The sequence below is a fragment of the Gigantopelta aegis genome, chromosome 9 (assembly GCF_016097555.1).
Source record: "Gigantopelta aegis isolate Gae_Host chromosome 9, Gae_host_genome, whole genome shotgun sequence".
NCBI lineage: Eukaryota > Metazoa > Mollusca > Gastropoda > Neomphalida > Peltospiridae > Gigantopelta > Gigantopelta aegis.
Window position 1 is genome coordinate 58,671,528 of NC_054707.1, and position 15,176 is coordinate 58,686,703.

Here is a 15,176-nt window from a genome sequence, read left to right on the forward strand (position 1 = left end):
GGTATTCGTACTAGAAAACGCAATCAACAGCCTTAATAAAAAGCTGTTAAGTATTGAACGAAAACAGAAGTACAGGTAAATAAACTACATACAATTAATTAGTGTTTTTAAGTTAAGGAGGCCATCAGATTGCGTATGTGATGCACACTGACAAGTAAATAATGTAAAACGGTCAAACAAAAGTGGGGAAAACTAAAGTATAGCACAGCCACAGGACGCCATAAAACGGAACAATACTTTCCTCCGAGAGAGATAGCAGAAAAAAAGAGATGGCAAACACATTTTAATAACTGTCTTTTTTAACCTTTTAAAAAATAAATATTTAAAAGATATATAATTTAATATTTGATGGTAAACAACTATATTTCATTATTTAACTGCATAATGATAATGTGATTGGACTTCGAGTTGTTTTAATTTTTAGAAAGACTTATGACAGGTATTTCTTTGGTAATTTCAGTTGCCATTTAGGCACTGTTCTAGCCAGAGAAATGACACTGGCGTAGGAAGGGTTGGTGTCAAGGGGGCATGTGGCATGATGTGCCCCCAACACTTTGTAGCAGCAGCAATGGTTTTTATATGTCACAATATTATGTGTGCCCCCGTCCACTTTTTGTCCGTGAATGGCATGATTTTTTGCTGCCGACAGTTGGGTTATGTTGCTAAGTTGTTTACCAGCATTCAAAATAAAAGCACTTGTCCATTTAAAACGGACAAGTACTTATTTCAAAAGCTGGTAAACAACTCGTCAACTTTAAAGCAGTACTTCAAACAAAATCAGATATGTCCAGCATTCAAGATTAACAGTATCCCGATATCCCGGGGATACCAGATTTTAATTTTAGAAACCAGTACCCTGCCGGGATCCCATGTAATGGGTTTTTTTTTTTTTAATCCTGAGTTTTTATTTTTCGTTGAAACAGTAAAGTTGTCATTTCCCAGCAAAGTTAAGTAACATTATTTTTGAGCTCGTACCCAGTCTAATGCTACGCCGTAACAATATTTTTCCCAACTCGTACTCAGTCTAATGTTACACTGGAGCAATAGGGGTGCAGCAATAGACTGTCACTGTTGTTTTTGTTGGATGTTACCTCCCTTCAAATTTTATTTGAGATATTGATTCCACATCTGGGCCTTTCCGTGATATTTGGTCCATGTGTGTGGAAATTTCAAAATGATCTATTCAACTAAGTTTTTATTATAGCTTAAAGTTAACACCCTTAAACACATACAAATATACTTTTATTGCCAATTTACTTATGTTTTATGGTTTTTTATGACGGTTTTATTTGAAAAAATAATTTTTGTAAGCCAGGACGTGACATTTGTTTTTTGGTAATACTTCATTACTGTTATAAATGTCAAATTTAAAAATTAGCTATCAGGACATTACATCTAAAATATACTGCATATGAAAATACTACTTTGCCTTCTTTCATATCATAATTAGTATATTAAATTATTTTTCAAAATATATAATTTCACGTCCTGGCTGATTTGACATATAAAAGTTAGTTTTATTTCAAAACTATTTTTCAGAAATAAAAATCCTTTTTAATCCTCCTCCATCTAAATGTTCCAAGTATAAATAAAAGGTATAATGATGACTGGTTGTATTAAATGATTAAAATAACCACCTCAAACTTTGAGCCAGGACGTGACATTAAGCCAGGACGTGACATTCAAGATGGCAGGTTAAATTGAGTAAAGATTAAACATGTATTAAATTTCTCTATATAAAGAAATTGGCAAAACTGGCTAGATAATGCACATGTACCTAAAAGAAATTACTTTTATTTTCGATATTTTACCCTTCACCATTAAGAATCAGAAACAGAAAAAGTGGAAGTTCGGGAGAGCATGTTCGAATATTTAACGTGGATTTATGTAGATTAAAAAAAATACTATTATCAATTCTATGCTTCTATGTTTTGACCAAACAGTGAATTATTGATAATCTACCAATTTAAGGAATATTGTATTTATACCAAATGTTCCATTTTGTGAACCTAAACTGGTGTACACATACAATAAATATTGTGTCAAAGAATTCTTAAAATAGAATGTTCTGCTAAAATCTTAAGTTTATTCCTTGGCAGATACGGGTATCCAAACATGAATTAGAATATATAAACCAACGTTCTTCTAGTGAAGGATGTAATTGGTAAAGATACATGTTGATCATAAAACTTGGATTGGAGGAATTCAAATCACTTGTGTCGATGAGATTTTTGCTATTGTCAACCATCAACAGTTTATATATTAATATACATTGTTGACAGTTTGGCCTATCGGATAATGATAAACAGAAAGAAAAAACTGTCCAAAGACTAATTTCTATACTGACTGGGGTTCATATTTGAATTCCAATTAAATCAGATGATCATAAAAATACCAGCAAAAGGCAAAATATAATATATTTTAATTCTAAAACATATGGTAAATTGCAAACAAGAATTCTTCAGAATTAAATGTCTTGCCTATACTCCAGACTTATTCAGTGTCATTGATAGTACATCTGTAGATATTTATCTCAATGCATATTAAAAATGTTTTTAAAATATTTTTAAAAAATCGAACCACAAAATTTGTTATTAAAATTTTAAAATAATAAAATTGAAAAACAAATTTTGACGTGCATTACGGAGAACATTCATAGATAGAACTATAAATGAAGCTTTACTGATGCGGGACATGTAATTTATGAGAAATGAAGCTACATTTGTACAATCAATGTTGAGCTAAATGCAAAAATTGATGCCGCAGCCAACGGAAAAGTAACGCCTAGATACTTCTTCTTTTTAGTTTATACATGTATTGTACAGGTAGGACAAAAATCACCAGACTTAGCAACATCAGGATAAGCAATCTTGTTGACAAATGATATGGTTATGGGTTATAAAAGTATATTATATGAATATTGTATGAGAATTTCTTTTTGGCACAGCGACAGTTCAATTAATTAAAATTTTATGCACTTATTTTGATGATAAAAATACTTAAAACCAGTAAATATCATTGGTTTCATAAACTAACAGTGTTTCATTAGTAGTATTTGATATACATATCATTTATTAGTTGTATAAGTGAACTGGACAAAAAGTCACGTCCTGGCTCGTCGCGTCCCGGCTTGTACTGAAATTTTTAAAAATAAATGTTACATCATAAATAATATTTTTTTTAGTAAATTGCTATATGGCATTTAGAAATAGACTGGATATTGTGTTAAACAGTGTATTTCAATAAGCAAACATTCTACCAGGAGAGCAGAGTTTTGGAATTGACTGCAGTGTTAAAAAAGTCATGTCCATTTTCGTCACGTCCTGGCACATTTTACTTTTCACTTTATAAGTCAGTTTTTTTTACAAAAAACAAAATTAGGCCTGACATGCTAATACTACTACATGTAATGAGCCTATAAATGATAAAACTGAATTTCTGTTTAAAAAGGACTTTTAGTTAAGGAGATCATAAGAGTCAGAATGTCACGTTCTGGCTTAAATCATTACCACGGAATGGCCCATCTGCAGAAAATGTATACAGGTAGGTTTTTCATTAGTAATGTCGAGAACACTTATAGATTACTATTATTACTAAATACTAATTTATGTCAGTATTACACAAAAATGGATGAAGCAAATCTGCCAATTCTGTTTGATTGTGAATTTTGATATTTCGATTGTGATATCAGTGTAGCAATAGGCAGGGAACGAGAACATTGTCGTCCAAGTTTGTTACAATGTTATTTTATGAATTTCATTTAAGTGGGATACTAAATTCTCAAGTGGGATACCAGATTTTGAAATGTTAGTATCTAACTGGGATACTGCCCAAAACTTTTAATCTTGAACACTGATGTCGCATCACAAAATGCTACACAAATATTGCGAGTTAAATAAACATGGTCTTGATAACATAATAGTCTTGGCTCATGAATTATTGGGATACTTTGGCATTCAGAGTTTGTAATGGGTCGGCTGATATTAGTAATCATTTTGTTCTACACAGTGGAGCAGTTCAATGCAGTATGTTTTAAAATACATATTTAAAGTAATTTTTTAAACACTAGAATATTTTTGCATTTGCCTGGGAAAGAGTTTCCCCATATCTATTAATAAACCTGAAGAGGCCTTATGCATTACAAATGTGTCAATGACCAATGCATCCTTTAACACACGTTTAGGCATACTCTTCTAAACTGAACAGTGGACGAATCATCTAGTTCCATTGTCTTTAAAGTTTATTTAATGTACGTTGTATTATTTATAACAGAATATTACCGTGGCTGATTGCAGGGGTTGAATTAAAATTTTGGGAGGGCACAGCTAGTGTTGCTTTCTATTTAATAAAAAAAATTAGGGCACCAAGGCAAACTTTTCCTTCAAAAGAGGGGCACGAAGGCAACTTATCTTACTTTCTATCAAATTTCTCAGATGAAATGATTTCACCGTATGGCCTTGGACTCTAGCCTATGCAATTTATTGGATTTATTGGATATGGATACCTTTTAAGAAAGGTAGAAATGTGATAGACAGCTGTGTTTAAAGTTTATACCAACCTGTACAGTGCAGTAAAACATAACACCCACTTGAAATAATAGTATTTTAATTAACTACTGTGTATTACACATGCACAAGTTTGTAAGTTCAATGATATGACATGGTATTCACCACAAAATATTTAAATGATCACCAAAAGTCACTCAATAAAGATTAAAAATTAGATTTGAGTACTTGAGAAATTAACATCTTTGATATGTCATATAATATCCGATACTATTATTTTATAATTTTGGGATATCAGGGCTCAAAGTTTGAAATATGTTTTAGGAACACAGTGCTCCTAACATTCTAATTTTAGGTGCACAGTTACATATTTTAGGAGCACTGGGTAATACGTTTAGTATACTGGTAAATATTGATAGGGGGCATCCATGAAGTACATAGTTTTTATGTTCCTGGAAGGGGTGTGTGTCGTCATCATGTTCAAAATGCGTACAGGGAGGAGTGTTTACTGAAAGCATACTTATGATGTGTTCTAATGTTCAAAACATTATTTATTATTTAGGACTTTACAATGGCCTCTGATGTAAAGACTTGGCATTTGTCAATTGTTGGAAACCTAACGTATTAACAGTAGTTAAGTACAGTATATACATTGCATTATAAAGCTTATTGTTTTAAAAGTACCCATATTGATATGTATAAGTTTAATAATATGTTTGTGTGTACAAAATTAGTAGTTATGTTTCATAGTAATTAATTAACTTATGGTGGGAACAAAATATCTCCTCCACCAAGCCCCGCAGGCTCCCAACTCCCAACGCCCCAGATCATCAATGAATACTGTAGTAGTTAATTGTAGGCTATAAAAAAAAATGTAATGATTATAGTTCTACCAGTACTTCTTAATAGCTAATTTATTATTTGATACTAGTGATATAAGACATCACAATACAAACCTGAGTAAATACAAGTTTATTAACAACAAAGCTCCCACGACCATCAGAATGAAGGCAACTGTAACAGTTCTCTCCTTCACCTTCTGTGATGGTCACATGATGCCGAATTATAAATATTGGCCAATCGTCAGTCGCCAATCGAAAAAAAGTACACGTATCTGGGTCAGAACTTTTCAGACATTGACATTTATGGTTCAGGCTTTGCTTTAAAATTAAAGTAAATGTAACAATGCCACATGCATTGTCTTACACTTGCGTTTAAACTAAAGGTCTTTAAAATAGTGAACGTGTTTAAAAGTCGACTTGCAAATGAAGCCACGTAGAAAATACGGCCTATTTGTAAGAAACTTCTTGAACTGTGTTACCATGATTTTGTAGTCGCTTGGCGTCATTTCGTTTTCAGTTATTATTAACCGTTATCAGATGAGAATCCTAATGAAACTGATTAAATTGGTATACATAATTGTAATTTTGTTCAAATTGAGTTGATATCCTATTTAAGGTACATCTCAAATTTTAAACTTACTGCTTGAAAAATATGTTCAGCGCAAGCTGTTTTTTCACCAGCCATAACGCAGTAGGCCAAAGTGACATATTTTTCTCAGAATTGATGACGCATTATGATTCTGTTGTGAATCACGTGCGGATTAACAAAACATTGGGTCACTTGGCTATAACTTAAGATTACGAATTTCATAGTATACGTCAATACAGTGACCACATTCCAACCAGCTAAACTAGTTATTTTGTTTGGTCGCACGCATGCGACTTGGTAGTAATTTTTGGTCGTACTGGTGAAAAATCCAGTCGCATATGCAAACAGTTGGTCGAGAATTTTGAGCACTGGAGATAATATACACAAAATACCCTTAGTTAGTAAAAGAAAGAAAGAAATGTTTTATTTAACGACGCACTCAACACATTGTATTTTACGGTTATATGGTGTCAGACGTATGGTTAAGGACCACACAGATTTTGAGAGGAAACCCGCTGTCGCCACATAGGCTACTCTTTATGACAGGCAGCAAGGGATCTTTTATTTGCGCTTCCCACAGGCAGGATAGCACAAACCATGGCCTTTGTTGAACCAGTTATGGATCACTGGTCGGTGCAAGTGGTTTACACCTACCCATTGAACCCCTTAGTTAGTAAAAAACTAGCACAGATGTCTAGATAGGTCGCTGGATAACTCAAATTAACTTTAGTGAATAATCTTTACTTAAGATGTCGATAGGTGCATGGTTCTGATACATGTAATTCAGCTTCTCGAGTTAACATGTTGATAGGTGCATGGTTCTGATACATGTAATTCAGCTCCTCGAGTTAACATGCAGATAGGTGCATGGTTCTGATACATGTAATTCAGCTTCTCGAGTTAACATGCCGATAGGTGCATGGTTCTGATACATGTAATTCAGCTCCTCGAGTTAACATGCCGATAGGTGCATGGTTCTGATACATGTAATTCAGCTCCTCGAGTTAACATGTCGATAGGTGCATGGTTCTGATACATGTAATTCAGCTCCTGGAGTTAACATGCCGACAGATGCATGGTTCTGATACATGTAATTCAGCTCCTTGAGTTAACATGTCGATGGGTGCATGGTTCTAATACATGCAATTCGACTCTTCTTGAGTTAACATGTCGATAGGTGCATGGTTCTAATACATGTAATTCAGCTTCTTGAGTTAACATGTCGATAGGTGCATGGTTCTGATACATGTAATTCGACTCCTTCTTGAGTTAACATGTCGATAGGTGCATGGTTCTGATACATGTAATTCGACTCCTTCTTGAGTTAACATGTCGATAGGTGCATGGTTCTGATACATGTAATTCGACTCCTTGAGTTAACATGTCGATAGGTGCATGGTTCTGATACATGTGATTCGACTCCTTCTTGAGTTAACATGTCGATAGGTGCATGGTTCTGATACATGTGATTCGACTCCTTCTTGAGTTAACATGTCGATAGGTGCATGGTTCTGATACATGTGATTCGACTCCTTCTTGAGTTAACATGTCGATAGGTGCATGGTTCTGATACATGTGATTCGACTCCTTCTTGAGTTAACATGTCGATAGGTGCATGGTTCTAATACATGTGATTCGACTCCTTCTTGAGTTAACATGTCGATAGGTGCATGGTTCTAATACATGTAATTGGACTCCTTCTTGAGTTAACATGTCGATAGGTGCATGGTTCTAATACATGTAATTGGACTCCTTCTGGAGTTAACATGTCGATAGGTGCATGGTTCTAATACATGTAATTCGACTCCTTCTTGAGTTAACATGTCGATAGGTGCATGGTTCTAATACATGTAATTCAGCTTCTTGAGTTAACATGTCGATAGGTGCATGGTTCTAATACATGTAATTCGACTCCTTCTTGAGTTAACATGTCGATAGGTGCATGGTTCTGATACATGTAATTCGACTCCTTCTTGAGTTAACATGTCTATAGGTGCATGGTTCTAATACATGTGATTCAACTCCTTCTTGAGTTAACATGTCGATAGGTGCATGGTTCTAATACATGTGATTCAACTCCTTCTTGAGTTAAAATAATTCTGATTGTATAATTGAAAGTTGATGGGTTGAGACAAACCGATTATTACTGATGACTGATGAAATGGAGGAATGAGCATTATTTTTACAGGCATATGTGTTTATGCATGTACATCTGTATATATATGAGTCAGACTATTGTCTCACATTAAGGTCTGCGAAAAAAGTAAAAAAGAAGAAGCAAAATTAGGAAAGGAAAGGTGTGCTTGTGGTTTTCCTTGAAGAATGAACATTTTTAAGAGTAGCTTAGTCACTTGCGTTGAGATGGACGTTTTTTTTAACGAGTTATTCCGACATCGAGAAACTTGCACATCTGTTTGTGATTGCTTGCAGTAAGTGAAATCGGATAGCACCTGGTTGAAAACACTTGGTAGCTAGGGAAGCTTAAAGCTGTATAGTTTATACCTTTTTTTTTAAAACATACCATCAGTCAGTTCATGTACATGACTGTGACACTGATACTGATTATTTATTTTTTGTTTTATTTGGTTCAAGCATGCTTTCTTGGGCATACACCTGAAATAACTGGGCTGTCTGTCCAAAATAGGGGTAATAGAGTTAAATAATCAAGTAAATGAAGATAAATAAAGCCTGGGTTTCATAAAATATGTAACAGACACAGTTTGACACTTACACTTTGTAACAGATAGATCTGTAAGTTGAAAACGTTTTAGCTTTCCTAATCGTTTTTTCTCTCATAGATATTACAAGTATGATGTAGACTATCTGCAATTGTGTTCCTATTAAACAAAAATTTGGTCTGTGTCAGTCTATCAGACCTTGAATTTGGCAAACAAGAGGGCAAAGCTATTTGGTCTCAACTGATGGAGATTGTTTCAGGGCATTACGGATATAAGGCAGGACAAAAAGGCAAATTTCAACAAGTGTATTAATATGAAACAATGGCATGCACTCAAAATAAATAAGTGTGAATAGTTTTATGTTTTTGTCATGTTTGTGTATGATGATCGATAGTAACATGCAGAATAAGGCACGGCCAGTTTGGCCGTAAGATTCTGATTAATTTCCAGAGCATTGTAGCATATGACTAGAGCACTGCAGCAATTTGCTATATGGCTGCTGTTAACTTCGAGCCCTGGTCTATGTTAGTTTGTGTTAGTCAGTAGTGTGTTAAAGATTTTATGGAAACCCAGTATTGCTATTTTTATAAAATCATGTGCCATCTTTCAGCTATATATATTAAGAATAAAATATGTATACTATTTATATATTGCTTTTGATATTCCTGTACAAGATAAAAGTACTGAATTTAAATGCATGACTGATACCATGAAATAATTGAAGAGTTCAGGCGCAAAACGCGATATAATCCATTTTTTTTTTTTTTTAGTTAAAGCCATTAATTATTATATGTCAGTAAGGGCTAATTGTAGTCCCACTGATTTGCCGCAAAATGCGATTGATCCTTATGAAATTGTATTGGGTAAATCCTGTTTTTTTATCAAAACGCGATATACGTCAATTAAAAAAAAACACTTTTACTGAAAATTAAAAAAATGGATATATCGTGTTTTGTGCCTAAACTCTTCATTTGTTTATAAAAAATAAGTGACAAATAATGCAAGTCATTTTTATAATGTGTTTAAAATTTCATTGTTGAAATGATGTACATGTAGCATACAGATTACATTTTTGTCCAAATGTGTTAACATCCGGGCCAGCTCTACCACTCGCCAAATTCGCCAATTGCAAATTTTAAAAACAATTGACAAATTTTATTATAATTTGGCAAAAAAATTACATGTAATAATTGATATTTTGTTAGAAAATAACCCAGTTTCTACTATTTTTTAAAGTTTTATAGATAATTTGGTGAAATTGTTTGCTCACCCAGAGCTAACCCTGAACATCATCATGTCTCTTGTCCATATTTATTTGATAGATCACTTAATAACAGAATGAATTCTTGGTAATGTCACCAGTAATAGACTTATTCATTTTTCTTTTTAATATAAATGGTTTTGTTTCTCTTTTGCAGTTTATCATCATGTGAAATCTATTATGGTGAGTCACTAATTATCTTCTTTTTTGTTTAAATTAATGACATTTGTTTTTTTTGTTTAGTTTTGTTTAAAATTATTTTATAATAGTTTTTATGGTTTGGGATTCATTCATCATTCATTCTAATTCAGTTTCATGAGTTAATACTGTCAACTAATGAAAAATAGGTATTTTCATGATATGTATACTATTATTGGCTTGATAAATATGTACGTGAACTTCACTTATCTTTTTTTGTTTTGACCAGTCACAGTCAGTAATATTAGCATTACTGTATACCCAGCACCTGGTTCACTTTGGTGATTTTTTCTAAAATTATCCATAATCTTGCCCCTCTTAGCATTTCATAAACACCTTTTCTCATATTCCTATGTCCAATCCTGAAATAAATACATGAATATACATGCAAATACATGTAGCTATATAAATGTGTGTATCTAGTTTGGAAATTTGTCAAACACATTAATGATTAACAGAAAATCTGTAATTGAAGTCTGCATTTGCAGTGTGTGGATTGCTTAGGGAGGCCAGCAGAGTTGTTGCCCTTGTATTATGAACATCAGTACTGTAGCCTAAGTTTTCCAATGATCAATGAAGAAATTATAGTTTTGCATTAAAACTATATGTACTAAAATACATGTATGTTTTCAGTGATTGAGAAAGAACATTTATTATCTGACTTGATGTGAAGAAATACTACATGTAACTTGTATATTCCTGTCATTACCATAAACGTCGTCCTGTATCTGTAATACGAATTGCATGTAATTGACAACTGTGTACATGTTTTAAAGCTGCAATTTTACCTTCCTATCTTGTAACATCATTTCTGATGCAAAATACAGTAAAAAAAACTAGCTTGTTTTTACTATCAATGCATACAGTGGTTATCTACCTTCAAATAATAAAAACAAATGTCTGAACATATTTTTAAATACATGTATTGAACAGTCGATATGACATTCTGTGCTTTTTTACCATTAATGGAATTAGTGACTTCATGAGTTTTAATAAAGAAAGAGATGTTAGAGAAACAATCTAAATGATCTACCATTAAAAGGTTACATAATTTATCCTAAAGATATACACAAGATTCAAGGCTCTACCTCAACTTTGAAAATCATCTTGTCCTACAGACAAATGTTTTTGCAATGCCTCAAAATATTGAACTGAAAGTGTGTGTATAGATTAATCATGTATTGTTACAGATCCAAGTATACACATTTATCATGTATTGTTACACATTGTTCTTGAACTTAGAAGATACCAATTTGTTTAATAGGCCTGGTAGAGGATATGTACTGCTAGTAGTACTCTTAGAATGCTTATTTCTTTTAGATTCACTGGGTTAGAATCAACCAAAAAAAACCATGGCAAACTTTTGTGTGAATGGCTTTATCGATTATACATGCTTTAAAAAAAATTATATGCTGATGAATCATAACAGAAACAACAGACAATCGTTAAATTAAATAACTTTATTTACATGTGGTAATCTGCTTATCTGAACAATTGTTGTTGACTTGTTTCAGTGCCTGATTTGTAACCATCCACAGAATAAAACAATAACAACCCAAAAAGAACTTTGGATATTAAAGCATAAAATCCGTGAAGCAGAAATGATTTATTATTATTATTTTAAAACTTTTTTAGGAAATCATTTACAAAGCATTTAAAACCAAAATTGACTTGCATTTTATTTACCCATATCAAGTCTCTGAAAATTGTTAGAATGGTTGTTTTGTTCATGCGTCACTCACACAAATCTACTTTTGAGTAACCTATTTTTGGTTATGCATTAAATTTAGTATATCATTTACATGGACATAACAGGTTATCATGCATAAAGGGAAAAGGTTACCGAAATTTATTTTTACATAACCCATAATTGGGTTACACAAATGTTCAATTTTCAGAGCCTGTATGTGATATTGATATTGATAATATCCGGCATACTTGTACATGTTGCTCTGACATAGTTATCTCTACATTTCCATATTATGTTCATGGAAAGAATTCTTTTTATGAAATCACATATTCTTTAGTTGCATTTTATTGGAAAATAAATTATGTAACGTGATGATATGTGGATCACTTAGCCAGTAAATATTAAATGTAAGCACATAAAACTACAGTTGAGTCACATAAAACATGTACTCTTACGTGTAATTTGCATAAAAATAGTTTTAATATGTAAATGCAGTTCAATTCATATTCGCTTTACTGTGACATTAGGCTCTTTGTTTAAAGGTGTTTTTTTATTTATTTTTATTTTATATAAATAACCTTACTAACATATTCATTGATTCAGTTTTATGCTAAGTGTACAAAAGATTCATGTATGTGTATGCCATAAATGCATTATTTAACAAATCGTAAATTTTCACCAAAATAAAAATAGGGAAGGCATTTCTCTGAAATCCTGTAGAATGAGAAATCATTGGGGAAAGATTGGTTACTGGATGTTTATATTATACTGAATACTGAGTAGTTAAATGAAGATTGTAAATTATAATGAAATTTACATTAATTAATGCTGTCTGTTTTTGAGAAACTGCCAAAATAACATCCAGGATAACTTCAAGTAATTTTGAGACACTCAGTTTTAAGTGCCGATGCTTAGGTTTTGTGTTATTTTCAGTATGACACAATAGGGAAGCCTAGCATGTGATTCAAAACATACGTCAAAGCAGTGCTGGCAAAAACCATTATGTTTTTCATATGTCATTATAGCAGTAAACTATTTATTATCCATATGGTTATAAATATCTTGGTACATATCAAAGTGATACGTCCCACTGGAATGCTAAGTGGGACGTAACATATTTGATGTCATGCGATGATGTCATCAATTGGTGCACTACAACCTTACACTGTAAGTTACAGGAACGTCAGCCAAACGAGTTGAATGATATAAATTAAGACCGATTATGAGTAATAAATAGGATATTAAACTCGCTACCATTTTGAATCATGTTTATGTCCCTTATGAAATAATTTTCATTGTCATTCGTTAAAGCTTGTGACAACTGAAAATTATTTCACTCGGGACATAAACATGATACGAAATGGAAGCTCATTTAATATCCTATAATTATGTACACTTTATTTTCTTGCCAGTTCTGTTTACTTTTAAGATAATGGCCAAGTAAATAGAGATATTACTGGGTTCTGTTTATCAGTTGCTGTGCATGTGACCCGACAGTGACCTGGTGTGGATCCCAGCTCTCCGTGTAGGCCGCTGATAAGAAAGACATCACAGAGTGGTCGCCCTTTGAGCCTGGCCGCTGTCAATGGCCAGTGTGGAGTGGCAGGCTACCCATACAGAACATGTATGATGGTGTCAAGTGCTGATGGAGTGTCAGATTGTATATGGAGAAACCTGTTCATGTTACATACACAGTGTGCTCCTGTACTAGTTTCTGTGTCCTACTCCTCACTTTGGTCATGTGCAGGCTTCTTCTGTACAGCCATCTGGATCTGGATGTAGTGACAGAAAGTAAAGTAAAGGAATATTTATTTTAGTGACACCTGGGCTCAGCACATTTAATTTTAAACTGTAGGTCTTTGGTGTCTAAAATTGTAGACTTATTAGTACTTATTTCAATCAGAGAGAGAGAGAGAGAGAGGGAGGGAGGGAGGGAGGGAGGGAGGGAGATATCTATATCTATATCTATATCTATATCTATATCTATCTCTATCTCTATATCTATCTATATATATATATATATATATATATATATATATCTATAGATATATATATATATATATCAGACAGATACCTAAAATAGTGGCATCAGTGTTCTCGCTGGGTGAAACTTAAAGGAGGGCGGCCGGTCAGCACCACACCCTTCAAAAAAAAAAAAAAAAAAAAAAATGAGGGGGGGGGGTGGGAGGGGGGAGTAGTTTGATTATCATATTGTTGTGTGTTGGTAGACTTTGAGAAAAAACATACTCCTTATTTTGCCTACAAAAAAGTGCAAAGGGGTTTATAAAAAAAATCGTCTTTTAATTGAACCGAAGATAATATCGGTCTGACATTCACGGGCAGTTCCGGTTTTGCTGGACCGATCAAAGTTTTAATATTATTTTTAATAAAGATTTCAAGATATACGAAAAACAATAAAGATGTTTGTAAAGTGATCTAATGTCAGATACATTTTTGTTATTTCCATCTTCATCAAATGAATCGATCGCTGTGATAAAATATTATCGCCAGCTGATAAAAAGTAGTTTCGTTTTTGTAAAGGCGGTGTATATATTATTTGGCACTCAAGATAAATGATTTTAATGATAAACTTCCGTTGTTTTTGTAAGCGTTCATATCCCCTCAAAATTAAAAGTTTACAATATTTTATAAAGAACTGCTGAATAAACAGAATAACAGAACGTAAAAATCATCAGTTTCAACCAATTATATCTGCAACTGAGGACAAAATATCAAACGAGTTAGTGGAAACAAAAGACAGAATGACCGTTCTGATCACGTGACAAATTTGGCGCCAAATAAGAGAGTTTGTTTTCATTGCTTACATAAAATATAACTTTTATTGTCTATCAAACATACAAATGGATACAGATATTGGATAAAATAGAGGCTGTTAAAAATACTGTTAAATTACGTTACGGTATCTGTCGTAAATGTTTAGTCAATTGCTTTTTCGTACACAACGTGGCTGGTTTCCTTTGATGTCCAGTGTGCAGACTGATCGTTGTTTTTTGTGTGGGAAAAAAGTGCATTTGGAAATAGCGGAGATAGGTGCTGGAAAATAAAGAGGGGCGCTTAAAAATAAAGGAGGGCGCTCAAAAATAAAGGAGGGCGGGGAACGTGAAAGGAGGGCGGCAAAATGGAATAGCGGGGCGGGGCGCCCCGCTTAAATGGAGCAGCGAGAACACTGGGCATGGTAATGGTGGGTTTCCTTTCTCTTCACCAAATGCTGACACCAAATAGCTACAGTTTGAAATGTGCAGAGGTATTAGTATTTAAACAAATATTCTTATTTGTTAAAAATATTACACACACACACGCACGGACGCACGGACACACAGACACACAGACAGACACACACAGGCGGACAGACAGACACACATACACATCCCAATGTGACTATGTACACACAC

At 33.3% G+C, this 15,176-nt stretch overlaps 1 protein-coding gene across 2 annotated transcripts in view; it reads left to right on the plus strand.

Moving 5' to 3' along the window:
- LOC121380646 (trithorax group protein osa-like) overlaps nucleotides 1–15,176 on the plus strand; it is a 113,412-nt gene continuing 98,236 nt past the window's right edge. For both annotated transcript variants that reach the window (XM_041509568.1, XM_041509573.1), the window contains exons 1-2: nucleotides 1–75; nucleotides 10,033–10,058. The gene's annotated coding sequence lies outside the window, so the exon portion shown is untranslated. The remainder of the gene's footprint in view (nucleotides 76–10,032; nucleotides 10,059–15,176) is intronic.